General features: G+C 45.1%; 1 pseudogene; it reads left to right on the top strand.

Annotated features, from left to right (window-relative positions):
- Nucleotides 1-618: 618 nt before the first annotated feature.
- On the top strand, nt 619-6,897 carry LOC125393505 (NADH dehydrogenase [ubiquinone] 1 alpha subcomplex subunit 10, mitochondrial pseudogene; annotated as a pseudogene).
- Nucleotides 6,898-15,116: the final 8,219 nt, after the last annotated feature.

Below are 15,116 nucleotides of genomic sequence, written 5' to 3'. Positions count from 1 at the left end.
CAATAAAGAGACTGCCGTGGCCCTTTGATAGGACAGAAAATTAGGTAGGCGGAGTAAACAGAACAGAATGCTGGGAAGAGGGCTATGATGCAGACGCCATGGAGCCAGCCACCAGGTCAGACATGCTGAATCTTTTCCGGTAAGCCACCACCTCGTGGTGCTACAGATTATTAGAAATGGGTTAATATCAAGATATGAGAGTTAGTCAGTAACTAACTCTGTAGAGATAATGGGCCAGGCAGTATTTAAATGAATACAACTTATGTGTTATTATTTCTGGGGCTAAGCTAGCCGTGCGGGAGCCGGGCAGGATGAAAAGCAGGCCTGCCCGCAACTCCTTTCTACATTCATGTGTCCTCCCAGGGCAGGGAATACAGGCGTGTGCTGCCATGGGTGGGTTTTTACATGGGTGCTGGGGATTTGAACTCAGGTCCTTATGGTTGCCCAGAAAGTGCTTTACTTACCTTTACTTACTGTGTGAAGGAACGAATTCTCCAACGTGAAAGCATCTTAGTTCAGCATTATATCACTAAATCAGTTCAACCTTACTCCCCGGAAAGCTGAGGTCACCTTGTGGGTCCTTCCTGGACAAGTCTCTCAGTGCTCACAGAGCCCGATATGAGTGAACCCAAGGCCTTCACCCGGCAGATACTTTCTGTGCACTTGTGTGCCGGACACCGTACTGTCAGGCAGGTGCAAAGAGATTACTTCCACTTTAATGATATACGGATTTCTCAAAAACTGTGTGGAAAAGGTTATTTTTGTAAATTTTATGTGGCTGATTGCATGAAATTGCACTGTTCCCTTCAAACATGCTCACGGCTAATTTTTAGTGGAGACCATCAAAGTGGAGACAGGCAAAGGCAAGACATGAAGTGTTGGCATTTGTGAGGGGGGTTGGGGGTAATGTGAATGACCTGTGAAATGCACAAAACCAGAGCACAGCCTGGAAGGGCATCGAGAGTGGAAAGGACACTGAGTTTGTCCTGCTGTCTCTTTCTTTAATTCGGAGGGGAGAGGGCTTTAGCATTTTCCTTTCTTAATAAAAATAGTGTCAGTGTCCTAATTGTGTTGAATTATGCCATACTTGTAGAACTGCGGATGCAGACCCAAGTCCTGGAGTCTGCTGTTTTCTTCTTCCTAATTCATGCAAGCAGCTCTGGAACGGGAAGGAAGGCTGATTGAATATTGTGAATGCGCACAATAGTTAGTCTTGTGTGAATGAGCGGTGGGAGGGGACTGTGTTCATCTGGATGTTGTTTGGAAGGTTTTCATGATAAACACTGAAGCTTCCCAGTTTCTTCCTGCCCACAATGCCCTGCTGATGGTTTGACTTAATGAGGTTCTTAGATTTAATAAAATAGAGACACACACAGTTAACCATCTCCCAAAAGGACTTTAAAGAACAATTTGGTAAATAAATAACAAACAGATAGAAAGATAGATAGATAGATAGATTGACAGATAGACAGACAGACAGACAAACAGACAAACAGAGGTAGATAGATAGAAGGATAGCAGAGGTTTGGTGGTTTCTTGTTCATGGACTTCTCGGTGACCACCATCCAGACCGTACCCGGTCACTCTATATTTCCTACTGGACTTAGAATTCACCGTGGCTTGTGGAGGGCCGCAACCACATTCTCCATTACTTTAAGGGACAGAGGTAGTTGACCTCTGTGAGTTCAAGGTGTGGTAGCACACACCTTTAATCCCAATGCCTGGGAGGCAGAGGTACGTTGACCTCTGAGACTTTAAGGGACAGAGGTAGTTGACCTCTGTGACTTCAGGGTGTGGCAGTACACACCTTTAATCCCAATGCCTGGGAAGCAGAGACAGATCTCTGTGAGTTCAAGGTGTTGTAGCACATGCCTTTAATCCCAGCATTGGGGAGGCAGAGACAGTGGGACTATGATGCGCATGTGCTTGGTAACTTTCCACTGCTGCGTCCCTGCCTACTCCCGAGGTGTCATCTGGGTTGATGGGCAGCGGACCAATCCAAGAATGACACGTCCGAAGCGAGGACTGTTTCCTATATAAGGGATGGGTTCCCCTCATTCTGGGTCTCCATTTCATAAGCTTATGCTCTCTCTCTCTCAAGACGCATTAAAGCTTTTCTGCGGAAGGATCCTAAGTGTGCCGCGTCGTTCTTGCTGGCGAGACGGTAGCGCGGGACACTGGCTATGGCCCCTGGCAGCTCTTTCTTTTCCTATTAGAGGGTACTTTTCAGAAACTCGGAGATGCAAGGAATTAATCAGACTTTGGGGTGGGTAAGCAGTCAAAAGAGTTTGTAAAACTCTTAAGAATCACACCTCAGCTCAAAAAGATCTACTAGTATGTATTGTGTTCTTTAGACCTTTAACCAGTGTGTTCTCACTTAATCCTGCCAGCTGTGGACAGATGTCCGTGTTCTACAGCTAAGAAAATTGAGGTTTAGAATCCTTATGGGAGTTACCTAAGGTCTCACAATGAACCAAGCACATTTATTTATTACGTTAAAAGTTTCTCCTTTCAGGTATGGAGGGCTGTGTCTGTAATTCCCAATATTGGGGGAAGCTAAGGCAGGATCATCACCTGGAATTTGAGGCCAGCCTGGGTCACCTTGTGACTAGAAAATGAGAGGCTCTGTCTCAAAATCCAAACATGCACAACCCATCCATATTGCCCTTACGATGTTGTAATAACAATAACGGAAAAAATTGAAGTCATTCATTTAAAGGAAATATTGTGTGTCTCTTAATAACAGTGGTCTAATTCAAGTAAGTTGTAATCTACTTCATTTTGAATGAGGAAGGGTTAAACCTTCAAGTGTACTTACTGTCTTTAGAGTATGTTCTTTTTCTATTTTATGACATATTTAAATGTATATGTATATAAGTTTGCATGTATATATATACGCTTGCGTACACATATACATATATACATATCTTTGTTCAGAAACATCAAATACAGACAGGGACGAGAGGATAGAAATGCCTGCTCAAGAATATAAGACAGGAAATTCAGAATCCAGGTCTAACATTGCTTAGAACAGGCATGAGAGTGGGTAGCAAAGACACTCCGAAGGCGTGTGCCGCGCTCTGGGAGACACAGCTTGAGAGCAGCGTGAGCCCCTGCTGCAGCAGAGTGGGTGCCAAGGGAAGTGACTTCCACTTGACCACATTTTTAAACTGTACAAAGCAAAGTCCTTAGAGTAAATGGTGAAGGGGATTGATTTTTAAATTACTTTTAAGTCATAAAATGTGTCCTGCAATTACAAGAACGTTTTGAAGAGTCATCTGGCTTTCTAGGAGGTCCTTTGGTAGAGGCAAAAATAATTCTGGAGGAGATTAAATGGAAATCTCTAATAAAAGCCAGTGTCTGTTGCAATGAAACAAGCCACCCGCCTTAGGTATTGCGTTTTCATCCTAGAAGAAGGTTGTCATGGCCAAGTGCCCAAAAGGAAAGCCTTCTCCGGGAGCAGAAAACAGTATTTTATATGTTTGCTAAATGGCAGCCCGAGAAGACTGAGTTCTCTGCAACCGTAATTACTGGATAGCGCTCACTGCTTGGGGAATCAACCTCCAGGCAGCATGGGGCTCAGGGGAAATCCACAGTGTCAGCATGTGCTAGACTTTCTCTCTGAGGGGGCTAGGGAAAAGACACTCACACACTCTCATGATGGCTTCCTTCTTTATTCTCTCTTCTTCTTCATTGTTCGTGTTCTTTCTTGTGTTCTATCTACTGTATGCTTTTTTTTTTCTACAGTTTATATACCCCAACAAAGCTTTCCAGGCAACATAGGAGTTACAGTGTGGTTACAGTCTGTTTTTTCAAGTGAATGATTATAATGAATACAAAGCTAGCAGTAAAACCAGTATGTTTTCCATATCCCTTATATCATTAAATATTTTATGTATTACAGGTAGAAAACAAATTATCCCAAGAATCCACGTATTTATACTCAATTAACTTGTTATAGATTAATCGTGTGGGCAAGCAAGGGATTCTTGTCTTTTACTGGCAGGCTGAATTTTGCTGTTACAAAGAAAGGGCCAATCACTTTATTACTTATCTTGAAAGGTAATCTTATAAGAAATCTTAAAAGAATCACAAACCTAAACTTTTATACTTAAAAAAGAATCACTCAGCTCTACTTTAAATCTTTAGGGCACATACCCACTCTCAAAAGTTTTTTTCTGTATCAGGAGATTGAAGAAAAAGGTGTAAGGAATTAACCATCACCTGTGGTCATTCACCAACCCTAGCAAGGAAAGTCCGTCAGCTAGTAACGATTGGGCTGCTTTGTATTCTTGACCTCAGCGATGCATCTTTGTGAACTCCAGGGTTTTCATCCCGAAGCTATTATCAAAACATCTGATCCAACCTGGAGTTATTTTAAGGTTTTGTTTCAGCTAATGGTGCACACCAAAGCCTGTGACTGCATCTCTCAGCATTAAGAGAATTACAGCCAGCCTGGCTACTGGGGACTCATTTTTCTTAATCATTAAGTTGAGCTATGGTCTATGCGGCTCCTTAGGTGAAACTCATAGGCCTTGGCTGTGTAACATTTCCTTGCATTTATTTTTATTCATCAAAACTCTGTATAAACTAACATTATTATTATCAAATAGGCAGTACAACTTGGGGAAGAATCATCTTCTTAAAAATCCACAGATAAAAATACTCAGTAGAACAGGATACAGCGGGAGTTTCCCCACACCCATTCAGACTGTGCCAGATACCAGAGAAAGACTGGAGCAGCAAACCTGTAAAGACACAGCAGAAGCAAAAGACATCCCGGGGTCTGTGGTCTCCGGGCCTTGTCTGTCTGAGACTGACCGACCAGAGAGTGTCCTCCTGCTGGGCTGACACCTTGAGCTTCAGTTGCCACCGGCTTAAGTCTGCACGCAGATTTGTGTCTTTCTCCAAAGCTGGAGGTTTGAATCCAGTACACATTTTCCATCTTGTATCAGTCTGCTTTTCTCAGTAATGGAATTCAGTCATCTCTTGGCAAACGACCTAACAGTAAACTCATCACATGCCAAGCTACTCCTTGAGATGACTTTACCTAGTGACAATTTGTCAAATTATTAATTTGTCATATTCATCAAACTTGCTCCAGTCATCAAAATCTGTCTTAAAGTTATTTGAATAATATTCCTTAATTTTCAAATAAGTCAACATACATGATGATCCAGTGAGAAGTAACTTCCTTGACCATATTAGGTATCAAATCCTTAAACTCCTGATTCTGACATAGAAAGTTATAAAACATAAATGTGGATTTGGTACCAATTTACAGACCAAAAGTAAAGAAGGAAGTTACTGGACTTAGTGACAGTATGTCTCTAAAGGGTCCGCAGCACCCGCAACTCAAACTTACATCAGCCAGAAGCCCGAAAATCCTGTTAAGGAAGAATTTAGAAGGATTTTAAAAAACTACTAAAAAGGCCCATAGCGCTGCATCTGCCTGGACTGCGAGTCTGCGGGGAACACAGAGCTAAGGCCGCAAGGCTGCTGGGCTTGTGCAGGTGTCTGCATCTGTGCGGCCTTGCCTCCGCAACCCAGCACATGGGACAGATTCATACCAGTGTGCAGTGCCAGCCTTGGTATGGACCTGTGCCCTGCATTCTTGGTGATAAGACAACCAAGGAACTGAATGAGTACAGCCAAGTAATAATGGTAGATGGGAACATATGCTCAGGAAAAACAAGCTTGCGAAGGAGATCGCAGAGAGATGAGGCAGGAAACACTTTCCAGAAACAGGCACGTAATACTGGAAAGTGATGGGGGCCCCTTCACACGGAATTTTCTGGTAACTGTAGCTTAGAGGAATTTTATGATGATCCCAAAAGTAACGATGGCAACAGCTACCATGCTGGTCCTGTCTGTATGCCAGCTGCCTCCTACAGGACTCAGATGCCCTGGAACACCTGTTGGGTACAGGACTAGTGTGGGAGGGCTTTCTGTATATGTGTTGCTTCTATTGGTTAATGAGTAAAGAACCTGCATTGGCCTGTAATAGGGCAGAAAAGAGCTAGGTGGGAAAACTAAACTGAATGCTGTGAGAAGGAAGGTGGAGTCAAGAGACGGGTAACCTTGCCTGTAGGCCACAAGCCTCGTGGTAAAAATATAAAATAAAAGAAATGAATTAATTTAATATGTAAGACAGCTCGCTAGGAATATGCTATAATGATTGGCCAAGCAGTGATTTAATTGATAATACAGTTTCTGTGTGGTTATTTTGGGAGTCTGGGCGGCAGGGAAAGGAACAAGCAGCCTCCTACAACAAATCGACACCCAACACATGGCCAGGTGTGGTCTTGGAGCACTCCATCTACAGTGACTTAGTCTTCCTGAGGCAATGTGCAACCAGGGCTTCATCAGAAAGGAGTGTGTGGACCACTACACTGAAATAAAACGGCTCACTCTTCCGGAGTACCTGCCATCCCATGTAGACATCTGTATCGATGCGTCTGTGCCAGAGATTCAGGGACGGATCCAGAAGAACGGAGATCCACATGAAATGGAGGTCACCTCTGCCTGTGTCCGGGACTCCAGGACGTTGAGAATGCATACAAGAACACCTTCCTCCCAGACACGAGTGAGCAGTGTGAGGCTTTGCTGTACAGTTCCTGGGAATTTGAAGACTCTACAAGGTGGTAGAGGAATTGAATACCTTAACTGTATCCAAGGGCCGTGGCTTGAGCAGGATGGCCACACCCTTCACAGCCTGTGGATGCTGGTTACACGACCATTCCTGTCTACCTCCCGGACATCATGATTGGAGCTCACCAGGGTACCCGGATCTACAACAGCTTCAGAGCACTGCCAGGCCGCAGGAATAACCCTGGATACAATGCGGAGGTGGGTGACAGATGAATCTGGCTGAAGAGAATGGCCCCCTCTGCCTAGCTGTATCGCCGCCATGAAGATGTCTGCTCTGCCCAACTCGGTGAACTCCAGATCTTTACAAGACAACAGGAGAAAAAGCAGCAATCGAGAAATTGCCCAAAGAAACAGGCTAACAAAAACGTCTTTCCTGTGCCTTGAAAGATGGATCGAAAGATTGAAAGTTGATCAAAAGACTCAACTTCTGAAAAGGTTCTGGAGCATTCCAGTTTTATTTTTGAATCATCCAGGGAAAAACAAAACAAAACAAAGTGGGTCTGCCCTGAAAGAGCAGCTCCCACCAGAAGCCTCACGTCCACAAACACACACACACACACACACACACACACACACACACACACACACACACCTGGTGGTGATGCTCAGCCCTTCCATGCCTTCCCTGCAGTTTGCATTCACACACAATGCTGAAGCAGTTTTCTGAAGCATTTCTTATTTTAACAGTGCACATTAGAGCAAAAAGGGGAAGAAGAACCCCACAGGCTAGCAGAACAGTGTCTCCTAGAGGAGGCTCACTTGATGAGCATGGAATTTGGATGCAGACACGAGGTCTGACACTGTTCCCAAAAGTCAGGGTGCCAGTCCCAAGTGAAGAAAGCAACTGCGCTTTGCTGTTCACCTGTATTAGAACCTAGGGGAAGGCGTCCTTATGAGTTGGTGTCAACACGTGTTGCTACTCGGGAGTTTCTCTGTAAGTCGTCCCAAGTTGTAAGTTTGTACTGATGCCCCTGCTGTGGCTGCTCCCAGCACATCACATGTGATTTACATTTAACTTAATTAAAACTTGATGAAATTAAAAAAAAAAACCTGCTAAAAAGCAAGTGCCAAGGGACAAGAAGAACCCAAGAAACTAGGGGCGTGACTCCTAAAAATAGCAAGAAACATTGATTTGTGTTTGAAATAATAGGTGAAAATGTCTTGAATACACTAGCACTGGGCTGCAGAGATGGCTCAGTGGCTGAGAGCATTTGCTGCCCTTGTGCGTGCCCCGAATTCAATCCCCAGTGCCCACGTCAGTCAGTCCACGGCTGCCACTAACTCTAGGGGAACCAACACCCTGTTCTGGCCTCCATGGGCACCTTCACACATATGGGGCACACACACACACGCACACACATACACACACACACACGCACACACACACGCACACACACACACACACACACTCTTTTAAATGTTAAAAGAATGGATAAATAGAAAATTACAGATCAGAAAGAAATCTCCACTGACACAAAAATTCCTCGGTGAAATATTAAGGCGTAGGTTTCATTTGAATTTTGATATTAAATGTATTAATCAGAACACAGAACCAGTGAAAGCACTGCCGTTAATTTTACGGTTGTTCCATAATGGGTTGCTATGAAGACAAGCCCCAGAGTCAGTCAGCTGCTCTTGAGAGGCGTCTCCAGATTCAAATTCCTAAGGCAACCGTTGTGTCCACTTTGAACTGTGACAGCAATGGCCCTTTGAGCCCCACCAGTTTGACATAGTCTGGAACCTCCCTGGAGAAGAGGCTGGGAAGGTTGATTCCTGGCTCAGACTGGCCTGTGGCCATGTCTGTGGAGGAATGGTCCTGGATGTTAGCTGGTGTGGGAGGGACCAGTGACTGTGGGGACCATTTTCAAGCAGGCCATCTTAGGTGGTCAGAGCTCTATGTGAACCAAAGCCTGCCTGAGCAGGCCAGCAAGCAGCGTCCCTCAGGAGCCTCTGCCTCTGAGCAAACTCTCCCCCATGGCATCCTTCAGCGATGGGCTGGGACCTGGAAGTATAAGCTAGCTAAATCGCTTGCTCCTCTAAGTTGTTTTTGACCAGTGTTTTTATCACAGTCACAGAAAAGAAACCAGAACGAAACCAAGGTGATGAACCCCAAGGACAAACCCCACTGTGGATCGTTCTAAACTTTATAATTGAAGAAAGGGAAAGGCTGAGGTTGATATTTAAACTCCTCGGACAGCACCATCACCTGACCCGTGTGACTGGTCCCTCGGAGGCTCCTCACAGCCTTCTGGGTAGGTCCCCACCAGATAGAATGCCTGCCCACGTCTCTATTCTCACCTCCCTTGGACAGGCTTGCTGGCTCCTTTATGTTCTACACCTCTCACTTCGACTTTTTTCCTCCATGACTTTGAGATCATCTGCTTTCAGTGGCCTTTCTGGGACAGGGACCTTCCTTTGCTTTTCCTTCATTTCTCACGACTGTGTTCACTACTTTCTAAAACTTTTAGTTCAATTTTACTTTATCAGGGTGGCCTAACATAAAATTTCCTTGACAGCCACGTGTCACCTGAAGTCCCGACTGCTCTAGGAGCAGATGTAGAAGACCAATCCAGTTCAGAAGTTTGAGGCCAGCTTGGGTAACATGCTAAGGTCCCTATGCCAAAACCTAGCCAACCAACCAGTCAAGCAAATAAGCACATGAAACTTTCTCACTGCTGCGAACATCAGACTTGTGTCTCTGCTCATTTTATTCCTCTTTCTCACAGAAAGTCAGCTCCACAAAAGACAAAACCACACCCTACACCGGCTCCCTCTTCCTGGCGCGGAGCAGACACTATGCTGGTGCTTGTGGGCTAAATCAAAGGATAAACTTATGCTTGGGAACAAACTGATTGTTCCGTTAAAGAACCCAAGGAGTGGATATTTCAGTAATGAGAAAATGCTGCAAGAAGTGACTTTGGAATGGGCTCTCTGAGACCCGTCTTCGGCCAGCCGTCCTTCCAGCACTGCCCGAATGAGCAGAAGATTACTTTTCTACTTCAGAAGATAGCCCCACCTGATGAAAAATACTTGGCTCCGAAAGATAGCGCCCGCAGAGACTGAGAGGCTGTGTAGCAGGCCGTCCAGAACAGAACCACTCCCCCTGTAAAATGTGACACTGAAGACAAATCTGCAAGCGGAGATGCCTGGGCCCACGTAAATCGACCCACTGCCTCCGATTGTGTCTGCTTGTACACACCACCATCTTCTTTGGGAGGCCTGGATCTAAGAGTTGCTTTAAAGACGACCGTATTAATCCCCAGAATCACCTCAGAGGATGAGATGAAAGGGACCCCATTATTTTTGTAACCTGTGCCCCAGGCAGCCTGCTAGTCTCGCTTCCTCTGAACTTTCTCCATCGAAGAAAAGCTAATTAGGAGTCAGAAAGAGGTTAAAGTTCCCCCAAAGACATACTTTCAAACAAAGAATTCGGGGGGAAAGTCTCCTAGGCTTGGCAATCAGACGTCATTTTGATAGTCATTAAGGTGACCTCAGGTTCACCTTCAAACAAGATCCTGAGAAAATTGGTGTAAGCCTCAATCTATTTTTTACTCGATGAATTTAAATAGAGTGGGGGAGGGGATCTAGACACTGTGTTTCCTGGCCTGGGTAAATCAATAAGACAGCGACTATTCCTTTTGAGGGCTTGTAGGGACTTAATGATCCTTAAATCTGAGTTATGAATCTATACATATACATATGTAGTTATGCATGATTATTGCAGATTTAAAAATACTGGTGAAAACGCATGTGATGGGCTGACTAGCGCTGACCTGTGGTCATTATCTATTCGAATGTTGTCTCTTAGGGAGATTATATACTCCTGCGGATTGCTATGAAATAGTGAGCCCTTTGCTACTAATCTGTCTCAGAGTGAACCCAGCTTCAGGAAGGGATGTTGGGGAGGTGATTAGCGGGTGAAGCACTGAGTTAGACACCAACATCCACATTGGTACTGGGCTGATGTGAAGCTCCCCTGTAGTCTCAGGGCTCGTAAGGCACAGACAGGGACAGCAAGAGTAAGCTGACTAGCTAGACGCGCTAAATAGGCAAGCAGGTTCAAGTGAGAGGCCCTACCTCACTACAAAAAGTAGACAACAATTGGCATTGTCCTCTGACCTCCAAAGGTGTGTGTGACACAATACATGCATCCTCTGACCGCCATAGGTGTGATGCACACATGCATGCATCCTCTGACCACCATAGGTGTGTGCCACACACATACATGCAAAAGAAGCCGTTGTCACCACGTCGGTTTTTGCTGCTGTTCTTTGTGAAGTCTGGATCAGAACTGGGGAACATGGGTGCTTCCCCATTGGCCGTCAGTCCTGTTTTCTGCTTGTCACTCTGGAATCCCTCACTCACTTAGGCCTTTCTGCTGTCATCTGGAGCTCCTGAGGGGCTGCAGAGCATTGTCACCAGATGACACCCTCTTGTGGCTTCTCCCCCTCCCTTTTCTCTCTTTGGGAGATGGAGACACTTTTAATCCTTTAATGTAACTATGTCACTGGCCTTTGAGCCTCAGGAATGAAGCTGACCTCAGAGTTGAACTCTAAGTGAATTCCTAATGGATCAGAGGGGACATTAGTCAGTACTCAAAGTGTCCAAACGGCTCCTTGGGCGGAGAGAATGGACATGACCAGATGGAAGATACAAATATGAATCTACAGAGAGGGGGCTGGGGATTTCTTGTCAGATGAACCAGCAGAGCCATATAGTGCTGAGCAAGGGCAGAGACCACCCAACTGCCCTCTTGTGGCTCCTCGAGGAGGGAGATCTGCTGGCTGGCCACGCTCTCAGGTGCTACCCATCCCCATAGCTCCAGATTCTTCCATTCTGTCCAATGTTTGTCCACCACATTCTGCTCCCCGGGTTGCTTGCCTCCATGGGGAATATGCACTGCTCATGTGGACACACAGCTCCTGTATGTTTTGTGATTGCTTCTCATATGAAAATGTATAAGCAAATGCCATGGCTGTAGGATGGTATGAGGCAAACTACACAAATCTATCACCTCTGGGAACCCACGAAGCATCTGAGGCTGGTGTAGAGCAGATACCCCAATGGGACTGGTCCACAGTGGTGCAATGTGGGTGACAGGTAGGGATATTGTGATGATAGCTGTCATGTGATCAGTAATTATAAGAAGTAAAAATTTCTCACTACTATGGGTTGAATGGCATCCCCTAAAAGATGTTCTGAAGTCCCGTGCGCCCCCTTGACAGTACTTCGGATTGTAATCTCTCTCTTTTTTTTTAAATAAAGCCATCCAAGAACGATTAGCTAAGGTAAAATTAAGTCATGTTTGGATAGATGGGGTTGCAGTCCTATATAACTGTGTCCCTATGAAAGGAGAGAAATTTGAGCTAGTGGGAGCTCACTGACTCTGGACTGACAGGGGCAGAACCTGCATAGGACCAAACTAGGCCCACTGAATGTGGGGGACATTTGTGAGGCTTGGGCAGTCTATACAGCCACTGGCAGTGGACCCAGGATTTATCCCTATTGCTTGAAGTGGCTTTGAGGAGCATATTCTTTTTGGAGGGATACCAGCAGGGCCTTAATTGTCAACAGGAAACTGTGATTAACAGGATGGGCTCTGGGCTCTCTCTGCCTCTGAATGGCTTGAATTGGGAAAGACTCTTTGTCTTGTTTTGATTTCTAAGACAGGGTCTCACTATGTGGCCATGGCAGTCTTGTAACTCACGATTGAAACCAATCTAGTCTTGAACTCACAGAGATCCGCCTGACTGTCTTCCAAGTGCTGGGACTAAAGGCATCTTCCACCACACCCATTGGGTAATGTTGTAAAATATTATTTTCAGGTATGTAACTTTTGTTTATGCTGCATTTGTTTAACTCTGTGAAGCTGTGATTCTTTGCCTTTCTAAAACACCCGATGGTCTAATAAAGCGCTGAACGGCCAATAGCGAGGCAGGAGCAAGGATAGGCGGGGCTGACAGGCAGAGAGAATAAACAGGAGGAGAAATCTGGGAAAAGAGAAAGTTCAAGAACAAGGACTGAGAGCGCTAGGGGGCAGCCACTCAGCCAGTCATGGAGTAAGAGAGAAAGCAAGATGACAGAAGAAAAGGAAAAAGCACAGAGGCAAAAGGTAGACAGGATAATTTAAGTTAAGAGACAAAAGGTAGACAGGATAATTTAAGTTAAGAAAAGTGGGCAAGAAACAAGTTGAGTTAACGCTGGGCATTCATAAGTAATAACAAGCCTCCGTATGATTGGTTTGGGAGCTGGGTGGTGGGCCACCAAAGAGCAAAAGAGCCAAAAGAGTAAAACAACCAACAACATTTTGGCGTTTCAACATGGGACTGGATTAAAAGAAAATCCAACAACAGAGCAAGGCCTTTTAAAAGTTGTGTGTGTGTGTGTGCGCGCGCGTGCAGTGACATACATGTGGAGGTCAGAGGACTTGTGACAATTGGTTCTCTCCTTCCCTTGTGTGGGTCACTGAGACTGAGCTCAGGTCTCTGGGCTTGGCAGCAAATCCCTTTACCCGCTGGTCCAGAAAGGAATTTAAAACAAGACACGAAAGAGCCCCTTGCAGGCATGGAGTTAAAAGGGTGAGTTTGAGTTCTATCAACGTGGAGAAAATGAGAAACACAACTCTCCTCTCCTCAAGGCAAGGGCTGCACAATTTGAAGCAACATGGGAGAAAGATACCATGATGTCTGCCTTACAGAAGCTATTGAGCATGCACTGTTATCACTAGCTGAGGTCCTCATTGGTATCAGGGACTGGAGGGTCATAGAGGAGGCACAGGCATGAATGAGGAAACTAGCATGTGAAAGATGGTGTTGGGTGCCTGGTCACTGGGCCGAATAAGATGGGAGAATTAAGTAAGAAGTTGGTTTAGAAGCCTTGGGGCTCTTATGAGAATTTAGTGGCTATGCTGAGTCCCACAGTGGGACATGATCTTTCTGAATTAGGAAAGACTCTGGCAGATACAAGTGACAGATGGGTACTTAATTGGTGGGGTTTTAAAGTGCTGATGTAATCAGGAGAAGGTGTGTAAATATTATGTGTGTGCATATAGGCACACATGTGTCATGGCTTGCACGGGGAGGCTAGAGCAGAATTTTGGATGTGTATTCTTTGCCCTTTGCTTTCTGGTGGCCTACCACTCAGCTCCCAAATAAATACACAAAGGCTTTTCTTACTTATGAGTGCCTGGCCTTAGCTTGACTTGTTTCTAGCCAGCTTTTCCTAACTTAAATTATCCCATCTATTTTTGCCTCTGGGCTTTTATCTTTCTCTATTTCTGTATACCTTTCTTTACTTCTTACTCTGTGACTCACTGTGTAGCTGGTGGCTGGCCCCTGACATTCTCTTCTCCTTCTTTCGTGCCTTGATCTCTCTTCCCTATTTATTCTGTTTTCCTGACAGCCCCACCTATCCTTTCTCTTGCCTAGTTATTGGCCGTTCCACTCTTTATTAGACCAATCAGGTGTTTTGGACAGGCAAAGTAAACACAGCTTCACAGAGTTAAATAAATACAACATAAAGAATGAAGCATATCTTTGCATCACTAAACAAATACCACACAGCTTAAACGAATGCAACACATCTTTAACTAATATTCCACAGCAGTGGCCCTTGTTTTCTGTCTTGTTTGAAATAGGGCCTCCTTGCTGCTTACTGTCTCTAGACCAAGCTGGCTGGCTCCAATGGGCTTGCTTTCCTGTCTCTACTTCCTAACTCATCACAGGAGTGTGGGAACCACAGACAAGCTAATGTACCCAGGTTAATGTAGGTTTTGAGGATCCAAACTCAGATCACACTTGGGGAGAAACTACTTCACTCACTGAACCACCACCCAACTCTATAAGCAAATTTTCTTCGTTTGCCAAGTCTTCTCCACATATATAATCTATGTAACTGTTTCATGACATAGGCCTGAAATCTACCATCATCTGTGATTTCCTCTTTCCCTCAGTCCTTCCTCCCACATATCAGACAACTGCAGAGAAAGGCTAGAGCAATAGCTCCATTGGCAAAGTGTTTGGGAAGTATCCTGCTTAGTATTTTTGGTCAACTTGACATGAGGAAGAGTTTTCTTGGAAAAGGATCCTCACTTGAGAAAATGCCTCCATCAGATTTCCTGAACATGTTTGTAGGGCATTTTCTTATTTAATAGTAGATGTAGGGTGGCCCTGGGATTTCACTGGGCAGCACTTGGAGAAACTAATGCCCGCTCTGGGCAGGTGGTCCCAGGTCATGAAAGCAAACAGGGTGGGCAAGCCCTGGAGACCGAGCCAGTTTGCGTGACCGTCCATGGCTTCTGCTTCTGTTCCTGCCTCCTTCATCAGTCACTAATTAAGAAAATGTCCTGCAGATGACTCTTCTCTCCAATGACCGCAGCTGGTGTCAAGTTGGCATAAATAAGTCAGCACAGATGTGCTACACGGGAAGGGCTAGTTTGCTTGGGTGCAGCTACACGGGAAGGGCTA

Source organism: Myodes glareolus, chromosome 7 (genome assembly GCF_982192425.1).
Source record: "Myodes glareolus chromosome 7, mMyoGla1.1, whole genome shotgun sequence".
NCBI classification, from domain to species: domain Eukaryota; kingdom Metazoa; phylum Chordata; class Mammalia; order Rodentia; family Cricetidae; genus Myodes; species Myodes glareolus.
The sequence above is the reverse complement of the archived record's forward strand: the minus strand, read 5'-3'. Positions and strand labels throughout refer to the sequence as shown.